The sequence below is a fragment of the Lissotriton helveticus genome, chromosome 12, assembly GCF_964261635.1.
Source record: "Lissotriton helveticus chromosome 12, aLisHel1.1, whole genome shotgun sequence".
NCBI lineage: Eukaryota > Metazoa > Chordata > Amphibia > Caudata > Salamandridae > Lissotriton > Lissotriton helveticus.
In genome coordinates this window covers 434,754,711-434,773,207 of record NC_136073.1, presented here as the reverse complement: position 1 = coordinate 434,773,207, position 18,497 = coordinate 434,754,711, and positions in this window count along the sequence as shown.

The window sequence follows — 18,497 nt, the reverse complement described above, 5'->3', positions numbered from 1 at the left end:
TGGCAATCCGTCCGCCATCCTAATCAGCCCCTATATTCACAAAGGCCAGTATGCAAAATTCGCACCCGAGTTATAACAAGAGTTTGCACCTGGCTTAATACTATCTCAAGAATCGGGATTGAGGCCATTGCAATTAGACCAGCTTTGAAATAATCTATCATTGCATTAAATTAGTAGGCTTGAGCAAATTTAGCTTACGCTGGCGTAGTCTTGCTTAATTTTTGACATTTCAGGTTATGATTGTTATGTGAAATGCCCAAGATTACTCATCATGCCATGTCTCATTATGAATATTTAACTTGGGTAAAAAGTCTATTGCAGGAGCATGGGAACCACAGGAACAACCTCAAGTGACTGTTCTCCTCACGCATGATTTTCCCCTATTTTTTAATGTTAATTGCATCCTCAATTCCAAAGTGAATGCGAGGATGCACTTTGAGCTAAACAAAAGGGTAAAATGCTAGGTTCAGCATAATTTTGGGGCTTTTCATGTAATTTATGTATACGAAATTACACGAATTTTGCCCAGGGATTGAATTGAACTCTTTATCATCTGGCAAATTCTTATTGCCCAGAGCCTGCATCAACCAATATGTTTCCAAATTTTGAGAAGATGGCTGGGTGTGCATAAGCTGCGGGAAATTGACTCCTCTAATCAATTGCTTCAGTTTAATTTCGATTGTGTATCCGATTTAAAAATTCTGAACATGAGTGATTGGCCAAATATTTTACTACATCATGTTTTCTGCTTTACTTTGCGGGCCGAATTTGGTCGCTATCGTTTTGAGTCACGTTTTAGATCTGTGGTTAGCCAATACCTTTTTATTGTATTAAAAATATATATATACATATAGAATGTACCTACTTCTAAGGGCTTTCAACCAGCCCTCTTCATCTATCCAGTTCTGTCGCTCACATTTTTCTTCCACCTACTACAGCATAGAGCAAGGAGCAGTGGGCCAGTCCACTTTAGCTGTTAACTATCTTCAGTCTGAGTGATGGCAGTCTGCTTTTTTACAAGCACATCTGCACACAAAGTATTTCACATGAATATCAGGGACTACAATGGCAATGTGTGCTTTTTTTTGGGACCAGAAGAATATTTTTAGCCAATATTTGTATTATTTTGTGGAAGGCCCACCAGCTTCCCGACCACAAAAAACCAAGCACTGACAAAGTCAAAAGGCTGGCAGCCAAGGGGGGCGTGGCTTGGACGGCAGGAGGAATGGCCGCCTGAACCGAGTGCTCCGCGGGAAGGGAGAGCGAGTCCTGAACCACCACTGCTTCCAGAGCCGCAACTCGCCCCAGAACTAAGGTACCGGCACTGGGACCCTTGCTGCATCCTCCGATGTGCTGAAATCGGCCTGGGAACCAGCTTTACCGTCCTTTCTGGACTTTGCCGGCAGTGCACACTCCGACCCGGACTGCGCCTAAAATGGCGGCGCCCGGTCGCAGCTACATCGCCTGACCCCACGAGCGCACACAGCGCTCCTACTACCAGCAGACACCTACCAGGGTCAGAGGAAGCGCCTCAATAACGAGATCCACCCCTCAAGTACTGCTGATGTGGAGGTTGACAGCCAGGCATCCCGGCAGACATCGACTGGCTCGACGTGCCTGACCCCAAAATGGCGGCGGCGCCGACCCCCGCGAAAAATCGGCGCCTCGACTCACGGTGAGCTCCTATGCCCTTCTTAAGCCCATCTTAAGCCCATCCATTGCCGAGTCCACCATCCATGAGAAATTCATGTGGATCTGTGCAGCCCCATCTGCCACACCATAATTGGAAGTGACTACTTGTGCCACGTGCCAGTGCTGCCAGTGCTGCCTATCAAATGAGCATCAAGGCCCGCCTCATTGCTTCAGTGCCGAACGTCTCACCTAATGCGAGGAAAACTCACCCCTAACCTAATTGAGAAGCATAACCCTTTTGCTAAATAGCGCTCAGTCTCAGCGCCTACGCACTTTCTCTGTGTGCTCTCTACTCTACCATAAGTCTGTAGCCAGTGTTCCACATAAACACAGGTAGCACTGACAACCCAGGAGGAGTTCTACTTCCACGATCTACAAGAGCGACAAGAGCAGCACACCTCAGCTAACACCAAACAGGCTATCAGGCTAACAGTCACTGTTCGGTACTGCACCTTGCTCATCCACATTCCAGTAGCCATTACCAGTAGCCATTACCCAGGGTCATACATCCTTTGTTCCTTTGGTCTCCGAGCCTGTCCCCTCAGGTGGCCAAGGGGTGTATGTAATCGTGCAAACGTCCTCCTTTTTGCGTGGGTGCCAGTCACGACTGCCAGCAGCGTCTTCTTACAGTATCTTCCACAGTATCTAAGTCCTGGCCGGCTCCTCACAAACACGATCAGTGATCAGCATCAGTGATTCCACTGCCATCTCATAGCACGTAGGTGCCCGGCCTCGTCAACAAGCGGTGCCCTTCAACGGCGACTAAGTCCGAGCAGGCTCCCAACGAGGGCGAACTCAAACCAGACAACAATGGCAAATACAGAGGACAGGAATAACCCTAAAAAAGTAAAGCCTGGAAGTCTGTTGGACTCACCCATCAAAAGTAAGACCGACATGGCAGCCAATATAGAAATGATCCTAAAGAAGATGGCGGATCTACATGATCTTTCCAAATCTACCAAAGCCAACACCGACTCGATGCAACTGGAGCTCACTGCAATCAGAGCAGATATAAATGTGATTAACATTGGCTTGGGCGCAGCTGAACAACGAATAAGCGACGTGGAGGACATATCGAAACAATCAGTCGCCAAAATCAAAAGTCTAGAAAAGATCACGGAGGAAATGAAGCGTCACAATGCAGAGTTGGAGGACAGGAATAGAAGAGGCAACATCAGGATCTTTGGTGTGCCGGAGAATTCCGAAAAAGATGCGGATTCCTGCGTGGCTTTCCTCGAATCATGGATTCCCATGTTAACCAAATTGTCCTTCCCACACGGCCTTGAGCTAGAAAGGGCACACAGGATCCCCACCTTCACTGCCAAGAACTCCAATGGCCCTAGACCGCTGATCTGCAAACCACTTAGATTTCAACACGTAGAGATGATCCTCCAATTCGCGAGAAGAAACCACGCCATCACATGGGAAGGCCATAGAATCATCTTCACACAAGACTACTCTAGAGACACGGTATCAATCCGCAAAGGGTTCCTGGAGCTCAGAGACAGGCTAAGATCCAAAAGCATTCCTTTTTCTTTTGCCGGACCAGCAAAATTCAGGATCGTCGTCAACGGCCATCCGAGATACTTCACGGACCCCAAAGCCCTTGCAGCTCTTCTGGAAGATCGTCAGGAACAAGAAATGGACCTAGCGTTAGGCCTCTCGAACAAGAGGAAAACTTGATATCATATGTGTCACACGCAATCAGGCTCATTCTCAGTCTCGAGCTCAAGTGTAAAATGTCATTGTCGTGCTTTATTGGTGCTAGTCATTAACTCGCGGTTTCAGGTCTACACATGTCTCCACAGGTATCCTCATCTGTAATGTGAGTAGGCCTTGTGCCCCATGCTTTATTATTATTACGAGTTCTACTCACGTACGTTGCATCGACATGTTATAGGCTACGTTGATTCCTCTACAATCTAGTTTTTGCAACTTGGTTTGTGCCCAGATAGAAGGAGGAAACTTTGATGTAAGAATTTTGTTCTTTATTGCTCTTAAAATGCTCCTAGTAGGCCTTGTGCCCCATGCATTATTATTAATACGGGTTCTCCTCAAGTACGTTATTTCTTCATGTTATAGGCTACTTTGATGTAACAATATTGTTCCTTATAGATCAGAAAATGCTCCTATGTGCTGACCAACACAGGACAGTTACAATGTTTTGAATTTCTAGAGTATAGATTATTGGTTTTATGGAGTTATTCATTCAGCCCAGGCTCAAGGGTAAGTTCGAGGACATCTCAACTCACCGTCAGGGATGGTTGTACTAGTTGACTGTTGTACATTTCTCATGCTTTATACCAACAGTGTTTTATTTTAAGACTGGAAGCTTCTAGATATCTTCTATGTATCCCTTAACTCCGCCTTGCACGGGTCTGCCGTCGCACTCCCGATGTACGTTTTGGGGGGGAGGGGGGGAGGGACAGAGGGTGGGGGTGGGGAGTAGGGGGGGGGTAGGAAGGGGAGAAAAGGGAGCTGTAAGGGTCCAAAGAGCCCTAATGTCCTTTCTGTACGTTCTATGCTGTTTTGTTCTTAAGGTTACCTATGTCACAAATGTCAATTGTATTTTTTTACAGTCCACTATGAGTCCACACGTTGTCCCACATGTTGTGCAGCCGGGGGTTTCATCCACTGCCTGCCTTAGATCACAGCGCACTATCTCAACGACGTTCCTCATCCCCAATGGCTAAGATAAACTCGTTGGCCGACGACCTCACAATAGTCTCTCTCAATGTTAAGGGCCTAAACCATCCGGTAAAAAGGAGGAAAATTCTTGATTATATCACCAAATCAAAGGGTGACATTATTTTGTTGCAAGAATCCAAATTGTCCGAGGAAGACCTACGTTTCCTTAATATTCATTGGGCATCACACATCCTGTCCTCACCAGCTTCCCACAAAAAAGGAGGGGTTATTACCATCTTAGCGAAAAAAGCAAACCTTACTCTAATCTCACACTCCCACGACGAAGTAGGCCGGCTGTCCATTACTAATCTTCTCAGGGAAGATGACCCTATTCATGTTCTAAATATATACGGCCCAAACGCAGACGACCCAGATTTCTGGGAATCGGTCTCACAGTCCCTAGAACCTATCCCTACTGATGATCTGTTGATAGTGGGAGGTGACTTTAATCTCCCCCTGGACCCGATCCTCGATAGGCAATCCAAATGTGCCTTCCACCCTTCCCGATCACATGACGCCCTCCTTCGCATATGTGACAGATACCACCTGAAAGACTCGTGGCGCTTACAAAATCCAGACGGTAGGGACTACACGTTTTACTCTGCACCTCACAATTCCTATTCACGTATCGACTTCATATTAGTTTCAAGCCCCTTCACACACCTTATAGAGGAGACAGAGATAGCCCCCAAATTAGTCTCTGATCACGCATGCATCAGAACCAAACTAGCTGGCTCCAGATCGATTTTACCACCTAGGAGATGGCGATTCAATGACGAAACACTTGCAGATCCCACAAACAAATTATTAATATCGGAGGCCATTGAGGATTATCTCTCTTTAAATGACACCCCCGACACTACACCTACCACCCTGTGGGATGCTCTGAAGGCCACAATCCGAGGGACCATCATCACAATCAGGGCAAGGGTAAACAAGACTCTCAATAAAGAGCTAGTAGATCTAGAGCAGCAGATTACCACACTCGAAACCCAACACAAATCCAACCCGCTTGACTCTTCCGTCTTTGATACTTTGACCAAGAAAAAATATGAATATAACACCATCACCAGCAAACGGGCGGGGGTATGGGTTAACCGATTCAAGGCCCTGAAACTGTGCGAGGGCAACAAAGCAGGGAAACTGTTGGCCTCCTATCTCAAACACAAACAGAAACTGACTACCATATCGTCCATTAAAGACTCAGGCAACGTCACACACACCAAACAATCTAACATCCTTGACACTTTTAAAAAATTCTATGAAGACCTATACAAAAATGACAAGATACTAGATGAAAATGCCTGCGCAAATTACCTCTCTTCACTCCACCTCCCGAAAATCTCGGAATCTGACAAATCCCATCTGGACTCCCCAATCTCTGATTCGGAAATCAAAACAGCGATTAACACCCTGAAGAACAATAAAGCCCCCGGCCCAGACGGCTTCACTGCACCCTTTTTTAAGGCCTTTGCGGACCAAATTAGCCCCCCACTCCTAAAACTCTTTAACTCCACTGCAAACAATGGCGGTGTTTCTCCATCAATGAGCGAAGCCACAATAATAGTTCTGCCAAAAGAGGGGAAGGATCCACTACTCACTAAAAATTACCGTCCCATATCCTTGATAAATCTGGACTGCAAGATTTATGCTAAAATCTTGGCGAGCAGACTAAACTCCATTCTCCACAAAGTAATTAGCCCCTCGCAGGTTGGCTTCCTAAAGAACAGGACGTCCAACGACAACACTAGACTACTATGCCACATCCTGGAAAAGGCAAAATCCTCTTCCGCGCCAATGGTAGCAATAACCTTGGACGCGGAAAAGGCATTTGACAAGGTTTCATGGTCCTTTCTGCGCCAGTGTATGTACGCCTTCAACCTGGGAGATACCTACACCAGGATGGTGATGGCCCTCTACTCTGCACCTTCGGCCAGGATAGCTATAAACGGCACCCTCTCGGAACCGTTCCGTCTCTACCAAGGTACAAGACAGGGCTGCCCTCTCTCACCAGCACTCTTTCTCTTAGCCCTTGAGCCCCTCATTACAGACATCAAACTTAACAGAGACATCGCGGGTATCTCCTTTGGGGACACGCGAGTCAAGTTAGCTGCATATGCAGACGATATCTTGATTGCGACCGAAAACCCTACTACCTCCATTGCTGCCCTAATGACCTCGATAGACAGATACTCCTCCCTCTCCGGATACAAATTAAATAGGGATAAATCCGAAGTAAAACCTCTAAATGTCCACACTTCGAAAGAGGTGTTGGGCGACTCCGGCCTTCTCTGGCAAACAGGAGTGATTAAATATTTGGGAATCGAATTCACGGATGAGTTATTGAGTACCCTTAAACATAACGAAAACAAAATCCTGAACAAAATCAAAAATTTGCTGGACGGCTGGTCACCCCGTTTCATCACCTGGTGGGGCCGTATCGAAACTATAAAAATGATGATATCACCCATGGTTAACTACCTCGTCACGATGCTCCCACTCGTCCTCTCCAAAGAATTCCATGCTAAAGTAGATAAACACATCTCGACTTTTCTATGGCAGGGCAAAAAAGCGAGAATTAGCTTAAAAAAACTTCGATTGGATAAGAAACTGGGAGGAGTTAATCTGGCGGATTTTAAAATATACCAAATAGCCTTCTTAGCAAAACAGGGGTCCTACTGGATATCCTCCCAACCGGACTATAGCCCAGTTTGGCTATCTGTAGAAAAAGCGATACTGAAGGGGCTCAGCCCCAGCGCCCTACTCACTGTCAAACCCAGCCCCAACCTAGGTCCAGGTCTAATCTTCAAAAACACGAAAATGGCTCTCTTAAAAGTCAGTAAATATTTACCACATCAATTCCGAAACTCACAGTGGGAGTCTTTATGGCACAACTCAACCATCACATACAAAGGGAGACCTCTCAATTACCACGCCTGGATAGACAAGGGCGTCATATTCCCCCACCAACTCGTCGGAAACGCGCTACCCCTAACCTTTAAAGAAATTCAGGTTAAGTTCCACCTCAATAACATTGAATTTTATAACTTCCTACACATTAAAGTAGCTCTAACAAAGGCTAATCTGAATGATGCCACTCCTTCCCTCCTAGATTTATTCCCCTCCCTTAACAAACAAGGACACCAAGTCTCTAGCTTGTACAAATTGATGCGTCCGCAAGCGTCCTCCCTAAATGCACCCATCCATCGATACTGGGACTCATTCTCCTCCGTACCGAACTCGGACACAATTTGGGCCAGAACGTGGGAATCCACCACCCGCCACAAAATATGCCCTACACTGTCTCAAACCAAGTTCTGGCTTCTGCATAAAGCATTCTGGACTCCCAGGAGGTTGTTTCTTCACAAAATCAAGGACGATGACACGTGTTGGAACTGCTCAGGGGTGGGAGGAGATCTGGAGCACTTAGTCTTCAAATGCCCCAGTGTTATCTCGTATTGGGACAAGATCTTTGGTTTCGTGAAGGAAGTCCTCCATATTACTCTACCAAGAGAATTCTCGTCGCTTGTACTAGGTTTTGCCAAAGCAGTCTCTCTCAATGAAAATGATAAAGCCCTACTGGACCTGCTGCTGACGGCTGGGGTTAAAATCATACTTAACAACTGGAAAAGCACGAGCAAAGCCTCCTTTCCTCACTGGTTGAACTGGGTATCGTACTTGAGAGGTGCTGACAATATATCCTTGACCTCCACTCCGTGGAGACCCCCATCGAGGAAAATCTGGTCCTCGCTGGACGCTCATTTTGATGCTTACAAACCTCCTTGAATCTTGCCTACAAGGTCCTAAAGCGCGTCATCACACAATGTTTCATTCTGATTGTTAGCCAGTCTATGTTTTTGTACTTTCTTAACCACAGAGTGATGACTCCAGCTCCCACATGTGCTACAGGTTTGGGATACGTAAATGTTCATCTTATGTAGCCTCTGCGATAGTGGGGTGGTGCCTACCTCCATCAAGGTCAGGCCTTACATGACACCAGTTATCATCGGAATGTATGTGGTCATTTTAAGGGGTATTTTATGTAACATGTTGGACTCATGGTTTTATGGTCTCAATTGCATTATTGGTACCAACTTTCTGTATTCCTAGCCATGTGACTGTAACTATTCGTACTGAACCGTCTATTCCTGTACTGTTGATTCTCTTTGCAGCTCCTAATAAAAATCTTTTGAACTAAAAAAAAAAGGCTGGCAGCCAAGACCAGGCCTAATGGCTAGGCCAATGCTTGTTTGAAAACGCTTGCTACTCCACTGTAAACAAAAAGGCAAACAAGAGTAAAAAAACTGAACCAGGAGGTTTCACAACCTATCAACAAACAGACATGAAGGTTTCAAACAAAATAACAGTGGTTCCACAGAAATACGGAAGTCATTTTTATAGGCAAAAACAGACACATTATGAATGTGCAGTAAAGCAAAGTTCCAGGAATGTAGGAGCAACACTTATTTCCTCTAGGTAACACACCTTTCTTATAGCAGTTTACTAAATTTTCGAATTGTCAATTTCAGGTATGAACAGATTGGGAAGTGCCTCCTGTCTAGAACCGGAGGATTAGCTTCTCAAAATCATACTTGAATGAGCTCCTACAGTGGTGGAACATTTAAAAGGGTACCACATCTATGGGTTACACCAATTATTTCTAGATCATTGTTTGTTGACAATACTCACATGTTATTGAAAACCAAGTGGAATCCAAGAGTATTCAATAGGAATATTCATTCATCATGGGGCTTTGGAAAAAAATATATAAATGCCATTTTTGTATGAAAAGACACCATTAAGAAGCTTTTTTATGATTCTGTTTTGTTTTCCAAAACCAACTGAGTAACAATTGTTTGAACACGTAGATGTGGTTCGATGTTTGATGTCCCACCATTGTGTAAACCTTAATCAAGTAAGCTTTACCCATTTGACCATCTATAAAAATAATTTCTAAATATCCCTCTTTAGGAAAGCCTGCCCTAAGTGACTTACCCATAGTGAGCTCAAGCTTGTCTCGTCCATAGGAGCTGTCAGTTTATAAATAGTCAAATGGGTCTACCTTCCTTACCACAAGATGGCACATCCCTGCTAACCGTTATGTTCTGAGTCAACTACCTTGCCTGCTAAACCCAAGGGGCAATCTTAGGGCTGTAATACGGGCGGTACGAATAATGATGGCACCATATAAAACATCGAAAATAAAATAATCTCTGAGTCAGTCGCATATTTCCTGATGACTTTGGTGTATCATGAATGATCTCTCTTCAACGACATGACACACCTGCCTGGTGGAGAGTGTAGAGCAGCTGAACAAAGTGCAAAATAACCATTATAAAGTCCAAAAATCTGGATTTTTTTAAAAATGAAAGTGTATTGATTGGCTATTTAGTAGGTGTGGCTGTGTGGATTGGTGAGTGAGTCAAAGTCTGTATGGATCAAAGGCTGATGAGTGAGTGACAGGAAGGATGGAATGCTATGATGATGGGCCTTGCTGCGGTCCCACTAATGACAGGAAGCTCTTGCTTCTCCAGTCGCTTCATTTACCTGATCACCCATCCATACATGTTACTAGTCACTTACTGATTCATCCATCTATTTACTCAGTCATAAGCTCATGAATTTATCCACACTCTCTCCCAATCATTTATTCGCCCATTAACTCATTACCATATTGAGACATCCACAGGCTACACGCTCAAAACCACAAATCACTGCCTTTAAAGAAAACAAAAAACAGACGTATTAGCTAGTGTGTTACTCAACTATTAGTGCTGGCCAACTTTAAGATTGGAGTGCCGCAATCACAACATAAACGAACTAGCAAGGAATGCCCTCGGCTGGTGTGAGTCTGAAGGGCTTATTATCCCTGGCTTCAGCTTCACTAGGGATAGCGCTTAGCACTTTAAACGCGAAGTACGCGATTCAGGGAGCAGAGTGGTCCATCTCTTCACAGGCATCTGTTCACCTGACAGGTGTATATCTTTTACCTGGATATCTGCCAAGAGGCGTTGAAATGGTTAGCTTCCCTGAGATGATCCCCTAAAGGAAAACAAATGAGAGCACATATTACTGATCTTACAGAGTTTTTCGATCCGCACAGGAGCACCTGGCAATACATAACGTGATCTACTAATTATGGATGCTGAGAACCGGCATAGAAAGTTGGACCTAACTTTACTCCGCCAACGGGCAATCAGCTGACGGATGAAAGCAGCCTAAATAATAACAAAATTTTCAGAACACCAATAGAGCAGCAGAAGCAATGCTTAGACATCCAATCCGAGCAGAGATATGCTTAGACATCCAATCCGAGAAAAGATATGCCTTTGTTTTGTGCGGAGAGAGCTAATGAGAGGGGTCTGTGTGATTGAATGGCTATGCAAGAGTATTTGAGGTGAAGCAAGATTGAGCATGAAAAAGAGCGGTGGGTGTGTTAAGTGTTGTGTGTGTGTGTGTATAATAAAGAGTGAGAAAGAGAGGGAATGGGTGAGTGGGAGAGAAAAACTGAAAGACGACCGACAAAGAAGAGTAGAATCAGAGTGCAAAAAGCATTGCAAGTGAGTGCAATTTAGGGATGTATGATGAAAGCGCACATGCCATTAACATTCATACCTTTACGATGCCTTCATTACAATGCATGTGTCTTTTTAATGCATTTCATGCAAGCCTTTACCTCAAAAGTGTTTACCATGTGTATACCTTTACCACACATGCCTTTACAATGAAAATTTAAGTGTTTGACATAATAATCTTCTCCCCCCCCCCCATGCAGCCCCGGGGTCCACCATCTAGACGGGGCTAATTTACTGAAATGAGCCATGTTAGTGGCTGTGTTACTGTATGTATCCTTGCGCGTATTGGTGTAGGAGTTGTTGTATGGGTGTATACGTGGTTGTGTAAGCAGCTATGTGAATGAGTGAGATACTTTGTGAGTGGCTGTATTTGTGAGTGAGTGGTTGAGTGGATGTGTCATTGGGTGTATGTGTGGGTAAGTCACAGTGTAAATGGCACTATCAGTGGGTAAGTGGGTGTGTAGCGACTGTATCGGTGAGTGAGTAGGTGTCTGAATGGGTGTATAAGTAAGTGACTGGGTTTGTAAGTGGCTGTATGGGTGAGTGAGTGGCTGTTTGAGTAGGTGTTTCTTTATGTGACTCTGTGTGAGTGACTGTATTGGACAGTGAGTGTCTGTGCTAATGGCTGTATGGGTGAGTACTGGAATGTGTGAGTGATTGTATGGATATGTAAATGGGTATCTAAGTGGTTGTTTGAATGAGTTTATGAGGGCATCTATGGATGAGCGAGTAGATGTGTTCAGAGGATGATTGAGTGAGCGAGCGGGTGTGTGACTTTGTAGGTAAATAAGTGGATGTGCAAGTAGCTATATGGGTGAGTGTGGTTATGTGGCTGGCTTTATGGGTGAGTAACTGGTTGTATGAGTGGATGTATTTGTGAGTGAATGGTTGTATAAGTGGGTGTACGAGTGAGTGTGTGTGTGTGTGAGTGGCTCTATGGAGGACTGAGTGGGTGTGTGAGTACTGGTATAGGTCTGTGAATGGGTATGTCAGTGGTTGTATACATGTGTGAGTGGTCATACAAGAGATTGTATGGGGGTGTGAGTAGGTGTGTGAGTGGTTCTTTGGATAATGGCATCAGTGATGGCATTTGAGATGTAATCAGGGATGTCATGAGTGATATAATATGTGAGGTCATAAGCAGTGCATTACGGAGGCATAAGTTATATTTAGCTTAGCTAACTATAACTATTGAATTTCTCTGGTTTTGTACAAGTGAAATCTGACCCTAAATATAGTATAGTAAGGACTGCTGCTATTTTAAACCTGCCCCTGGAGTACGTGATCACCTATTAGGTGAGGCGCCTCTTGTTGCCCTCTGGGATCGGGGAGTGGCCTCTGAGTGTGGAGACCCACCCGGTGCCTGCATTCATCAATCAGCTGTGACACCACCTGAATCCATCCGGGGATTGGGGAGTGGCCTCCCACCAACCTCCAGTACACTCAAATCGTCACCACTCGTGGAGCCTTGGAACGCGTACTGTCAGTTTGGCAATAATTGAGGAGGTATTTGTATTGCGGGGCAGCTGTCTGTAATACAGTCTAGGTAGCAATGAGATATGCCCAGTCTTGCTACAATTAGCGGGTGATGGGGCGGTTTGTGGTTAACAGTGGGACAAATCCCAGGATAACTTTAGTGACAAGCTATGGCATGCGTGTTGGACCCTGATTCTAGGAATTTTTTATGTCCTGATGGCATGAAATTTTAATACACCTCTAAAACCTTGATAATTAGAAGATGTTGGAGGTGAACTGAGATTTTACCATTCCGGTCCCATGCTGTAGATGCTAAAAAACTACATGTGTCTATTCACAGGTACTTTGTTTTCCTGCTGCACTGAGTTCTGCGGGGGACGCTAACTTTCAGAGCCCCCTTGGTGAGATGCTGGTAGGCAGCCACCTTGCAACCACCATGTAAATATGTCATATTGTGAAGACACAAGATGGATTGGGAGAGGATGTGGTCCCCTGGCTAGAGTGCCGACTTTGGTGCTGGAAACCAAGGTTCGAGCCTCGGGGTCGCGTCCACATCCTGTAATTCTGGGCAAATCACGTAATCTCCCCTTGCCTGAATGTGTCCTTGTGTAACTTAACCTGTGCTCAATACCTTCAGGTTGAGTTTGCGCTATATAAATCTTCAAAAACAAAAGACACAAAACCTGAGATTTGTCATAATTTAAAAGTGTCAACATGTGATAACTGTTCATAATTTCTGATCTTTTTGTCTCTGGCAGTATCACTCTTTTCTTTTATTATTTTTTTTATCAAACACTACAGATCCACAGGATCAGTGAGGGGGCGATGCGTCTCCGTGCCCTGATGAGTTTGCCAAAAACTCTTTGGGCAATGAAACAGGTTGGCCGTTCAAGTGAAAATGACCTAAAGCATGCTGTTTCTTTTAACCGAGTGTGGACACTACTAAAATAAAGAATGTGGGGGATAGTTGTTCACAACTCATTTTCAATCAGGAGATTTATTCACTACTTTTGACATTACCAGGCTTAAACGTTGGATAGATGACACCATCATTTACACATTATTATTATTTTATAACCACTTCACAGGAGCCTAAGAGTTTGGTCACACATCTTTCTTTTCCGTCAAGTAGGTTGCCGATGATGACAGAACGAGCAAGTCGGTGAGTACCAACCAGTAGCTCCATGGATGGTGCTTATGTGAGGCACTTTCTGACTTCTCTCACATTGTTTCTTCAGTGGGTGTGGAAATAGCTGTGAATGGTTGATAATTTTTAAATGAGGAACACTTACAGATGGGCATGAGTAGATAATTTAGCAGAGTAGATTATAATATCTGTTTAACAAACTTTCTAAAGACTACAATGTGTTCTTTATGACCAGGTTGTTTTGTATGAAATTCGTGAGTGGAGGGATACCTGGTTATATTCCCTCTTTTCCTCCTTGATTTGATTCCTAAATATAACATCCCTGTAACCTCTTGTTTTTTAAGTGAATTCCCAAGGTTTTTAAAATTCTATTTGCTAACTATAAGGTCCCTGTAACCTTCGGTACTTTCAGTGAATTTCTATGATTTTTTAACAAGTAGTCGTCTTGCAGAGTGGTAGAGAAAGGGGGCTGGGCCTCCGACCAGCCTTCAGGAATTCCACTGTGTTGGACTCACAGGATGTACCAGGAGGGCTTCTTTGCCCACAAGGTCCCTCGTGGGTAAAGTGGACTTCATCCCCAACCAGTAGTGCACCACCAGTCGCGTTTGCAGAGTGGAGAAAAATGGGAGCAAGGTCTGTGATCCCTCTGTGTTGGACTTATTGGAGATAACTCTACCACTTTGCAAACGTGCTTCCTGGTGCACTAATAGAAGGGGGATGATGCCCCCTTAGCTATTGACGTTCCTTGGTGGCCAACTACCCCTCCTGTTAACTCCAGTAAGTCCCACGCAGTGGGTTTGCTGGGAGAAGTTTGGTGTCCTCGCCCCCTTTCTCCACCATTCTGCATATGCATCTCCTGGTGCACTCCTAGTGGGGGAATGAAGTACCCTTGGCTCTTGAGGGCCCTTGGAGGCCAACTATCCCTCCTGCCCCCTCCAGCAACACCAACACAGCTGGATTGCTGAGAGGATGTCAAAGGCCACATCTCCTTTCTCCACCACTCTGTGAATGCGCCTCCTGACTGCTTGTTGGCGGAAGTAGTCCACTTTAGTCCTGAGGTCCCAAGGAGTAAAGTGGAATTCATTCCCCAACCAGAGGCATGCAAGGAGGCACGGTTGCAGAGTGGTGGAGAAAGGGGGCATGGCCATCAAGTCCTCTCAGCAATCCCGCTCTCTGGGACTTACTGGAGGTAACAACAGGGCTTGCTGGCCCCCAAAGAGCCTCAGCATTCAAGGGGATTTAGTTCCCCAACTACCATTGCACCAGGAGGTGTGTTTGCTATGATGGTGGTGAAGGGGGCGTGGCCTTCGGCGACTGGCTAGTTTTTTATTAAATCTTTTTTTTTTAGGGAAGGGGTTTGCTTAGTCGCCCTTCCATCAGCCGATTTCCACCCCCATCCACTGGATCCAGTCTTTTTTTTTAAATGCAGAGGAGGGGTTACGCGGCCCCCCTCCTATGGCCATTTACGACCCCAGGGACCTATCTCCCGGGGCCAGGCCATCATCATTGGGTTTTTTAAAATGGGAAGGGTGGCCAGCGCGGTCCCCCTCCTCGGACCAATCTTGCCCCAGTTACCCCGTTCCCCAGGACATGACCACCATGTTGGGGGCTGCAGGGGGAGCTTCAAGGCCCCTGTGGTCCCTGCCGGCTCCCCACCTCCTGAGGGAGCTGCCATTGCATATGGAGAAAGGGAGCTACAAACATGCAGCTCCCTTTGTTCAAAAGCAATTCAGCTCCACTTCATCGACCAAAGAGCATTTTCAATGCTCTCGCTTCCATGTGGTGGAGCAGTGTTTTCTATGGCTTGGCGGGATTGGTGCTCTCGCCTAGCCGTAGCAAACTGCAATGTTCCGGGGGTGGGCACCCCAGGACACTGTTAGAGCCAGCCCTAGGGGGTGGCAGTCCCCAGGGACATTTACGGCTCCATGAGGGGGGGCTGTGCGGCCTCCCTCCAATACAAATTAAGCCCCAGGGAGGTGGTGGTCCCACAGGATGCGAGGCTGCAGGGGATGCGGGCCGAGCGGTCCCATGTATAATTTAGTATACAGTTGCCAAGTGGAGGTGGCAGTCCCCAGGGCTGAGTGCGGGGCTGGAACCTCCCCACGTATTATTTATAAATATAGCCAGAGGAGGTGGCGGTCCCCGGGGCAGCTGGGGAGGCGCATGGCCCCCCGCATTTCAGTAAATCAGCCACAGAGACAAGGTGGTCCCCGTGGCTGTGGAGGGCCCACGTGGGGCCCCCCATTGTTATTTTTAATTGCCCCAGGATCTGGCCCACCCGGGAGCCTAAATTAAACAAAGGGCTCCATTTAAAAAAAAAAAGGTTAATGTATTTTCTTATTTGACTGAGATGTGCGGAATACGAAAGTTAACATCAGGGCCAGAAAAATATACAATACTGAATGGAACATGAGGTACTCAAATGTAAATACAATTCCAGAGGTTTGCATTTATGTGTGTACTGTTTAAGTGTTTATACCACAGTAGTGAGAGTAATGTACGCATCTTCGCCAGCTCTTGCAACAAGTATCATCTCGCCAATGGTGCAAGAAAAGCGGCGCCATTGCAGGAAAGCATGTCGGGCCTGCAGAAGGAGAAATGTATTTAAGAAGAAAGTGCTCTCAGCCTCAAAAAGACATGCAGTGTAACAACCGAAGTAAAAGTTCCAGTCGTTATGTGAGGTAACAAATGCAGACAAGGCGGTACCAAGGAGGGACTAACATGCCTAATAGCGACTCGGAAGCCAGCGTTTACAAAGGACAATGACACAAGACAATTAAAAATATGGGTGGAGAGTGAACAGGGCTTCAAATCCATACTCCAATACTGCATGCCTCGCAGCAGCGCATGCGCTGCCCAGGCTCGCCCTAAAAATGTGGGTCATCAGGGCACAACAGATGATTTTCGTACATGATCCCCAGTTTTTGGATAGATAACAGCTCTCATCAGATGCCACATCTGTCTTTTGCATGCATGATCATACTTTAACGAGCATTTATATGCAAATTATATGAAGTACTCTCTGACTACCTGCATAGACCTTATACAAAAGCAAGTATCATTAGTATTATATAAGTCACATCGTCAACAAAATCTTGGGAGAGACACAATTAAACCTTCCACTATATTATTTTTGCTGGGTTGTTCAAGAAATAATACTGGAATATGAAGCTATAGCATTCATCATTATCCTAATTGCTACATTACATTTAGCTAAGAATTGTATCAAACCAGGACCCTCTCGTTTCAGTACTGGTGGAAAAACTTTATAGACTATCATGGAACGGAAATTCTATTTTGTGGGTCAGCAAAAACATGAGACACCATGTTCATAAGTCTGACCCACTTAGAAAGTGGTTGCCTAGGTCCTAACAGGTCGAGTCACAAAATACGAAATTGGAATGGGGCACAGTATGACCAACTGATTAATATTAACTGCGTTGAAACTCACTCCAAAATCACAGGGATAGTGACCTGCAACAGACTGCAAACCACCATACGCCTTATTTAAAAAAATATATATATTTTAAAAAAAATGTTTAAGTGAAGTTGTGAATGTTGCAAAGGCAAACTATTTTTTATCTTGTGCTACTCCAGTATTCAGAAAGGACTGACAATACGCCCCTTCCAAATGGAACTGGAGTGCTTGCGACCACAAAAAGGATTTGCATATCTGGCCCTCAAAACCTTGCTGTGACTATCCTGGTCTTCGTTTTTGTCATGCCAAACCATACTGTGAGATTATTTTTTCAGCAAAGATTACGTTATGTTTGAGTCAAACTGTACATTTTCTCATAGTTTTCATATACCTTTGTACTGTACTGCCTTTTCAATAAAAAATAAAATAAAGGCAGGAGCCTGTGCGACTAAGCATGCTGGACTGGTCCATTTATAGCAAGGGTGCGGGCCTGCCTATTTTAGAGTCCTTGACTTCACATTGGACAGAACAGAGGCTGGGAAGGCTGGGGCAGATAGATAGGTGCTGCCACCTGCTTTCAAGTCTCCTGATCCTGTCAAATACTCCAGAAGCTCCATCTTGCCATCCACATTAAACGTCATGCTCCTGAGAGAGCGCAAACTGACCTAAATGTATGAGTGCATCACACTTACCTGTAGTAAGCACAAATCATGAGGAGAAATGCCATGAGTGCTAGTAGTATCTGCAATTATATTCTGAATGTATAGCTAATGTAGAGATTTAAGTAGAAGTGGAACTAATACAGAAATGTGTGACACTATATGATTTTATTAGATGTGATTATTCCTGAATTCATGTCGTGTAGCTGCTAAAATGTAAGATGGCATGTGGTTAAACGCAGAATGTGGTAGGCCTCAGGGCCAGAGCTAGAAGGGAAGGGGAAGGTGTTTCTTTTCACGACATAGATTGAAATAATGTTTTGGCCATTGCATTAATGGGCCATGATTTATAGATGTGTTTACTGAATAATAGAATAAGAGTATTAACATGCTTTAATTAATGAAGAAGTTGAATGCTATAATCATTATGAGAAATGCTGTAGGCCTGAAATGTTTTAACATTGATTTACACGTACATGTCTGGGCCGAGAAATGTTGCGAACCTTTTGGAAGTCTATGAGAGTTGGGTTCTTGGCTGCAGATGTCTGTCTGCAAGAGAAAGGGAGGATCCGATTATAAATAATATGAATAGAGGTCTGTTTAGTAGACGGCCCAGACATGGAGGAGGGTTCTGGAATGTTTAAGGGGTATCAGCGGGCCGGAGAAGAGTCTGAGAAGCAAGGTCAACTCCAACGTATGAGGCCCAATACAAAGCAGCATGGAAAAAGCCAGAAGCTACACCACGTGAGGGGCGTCTCATGAGGGGCGTCTCAAATGTTGTTGACTGTTTTGTATTAGGGACAGCACCCCTGGGTGGAGTTAGAGCAGATGCCTGAGGACCC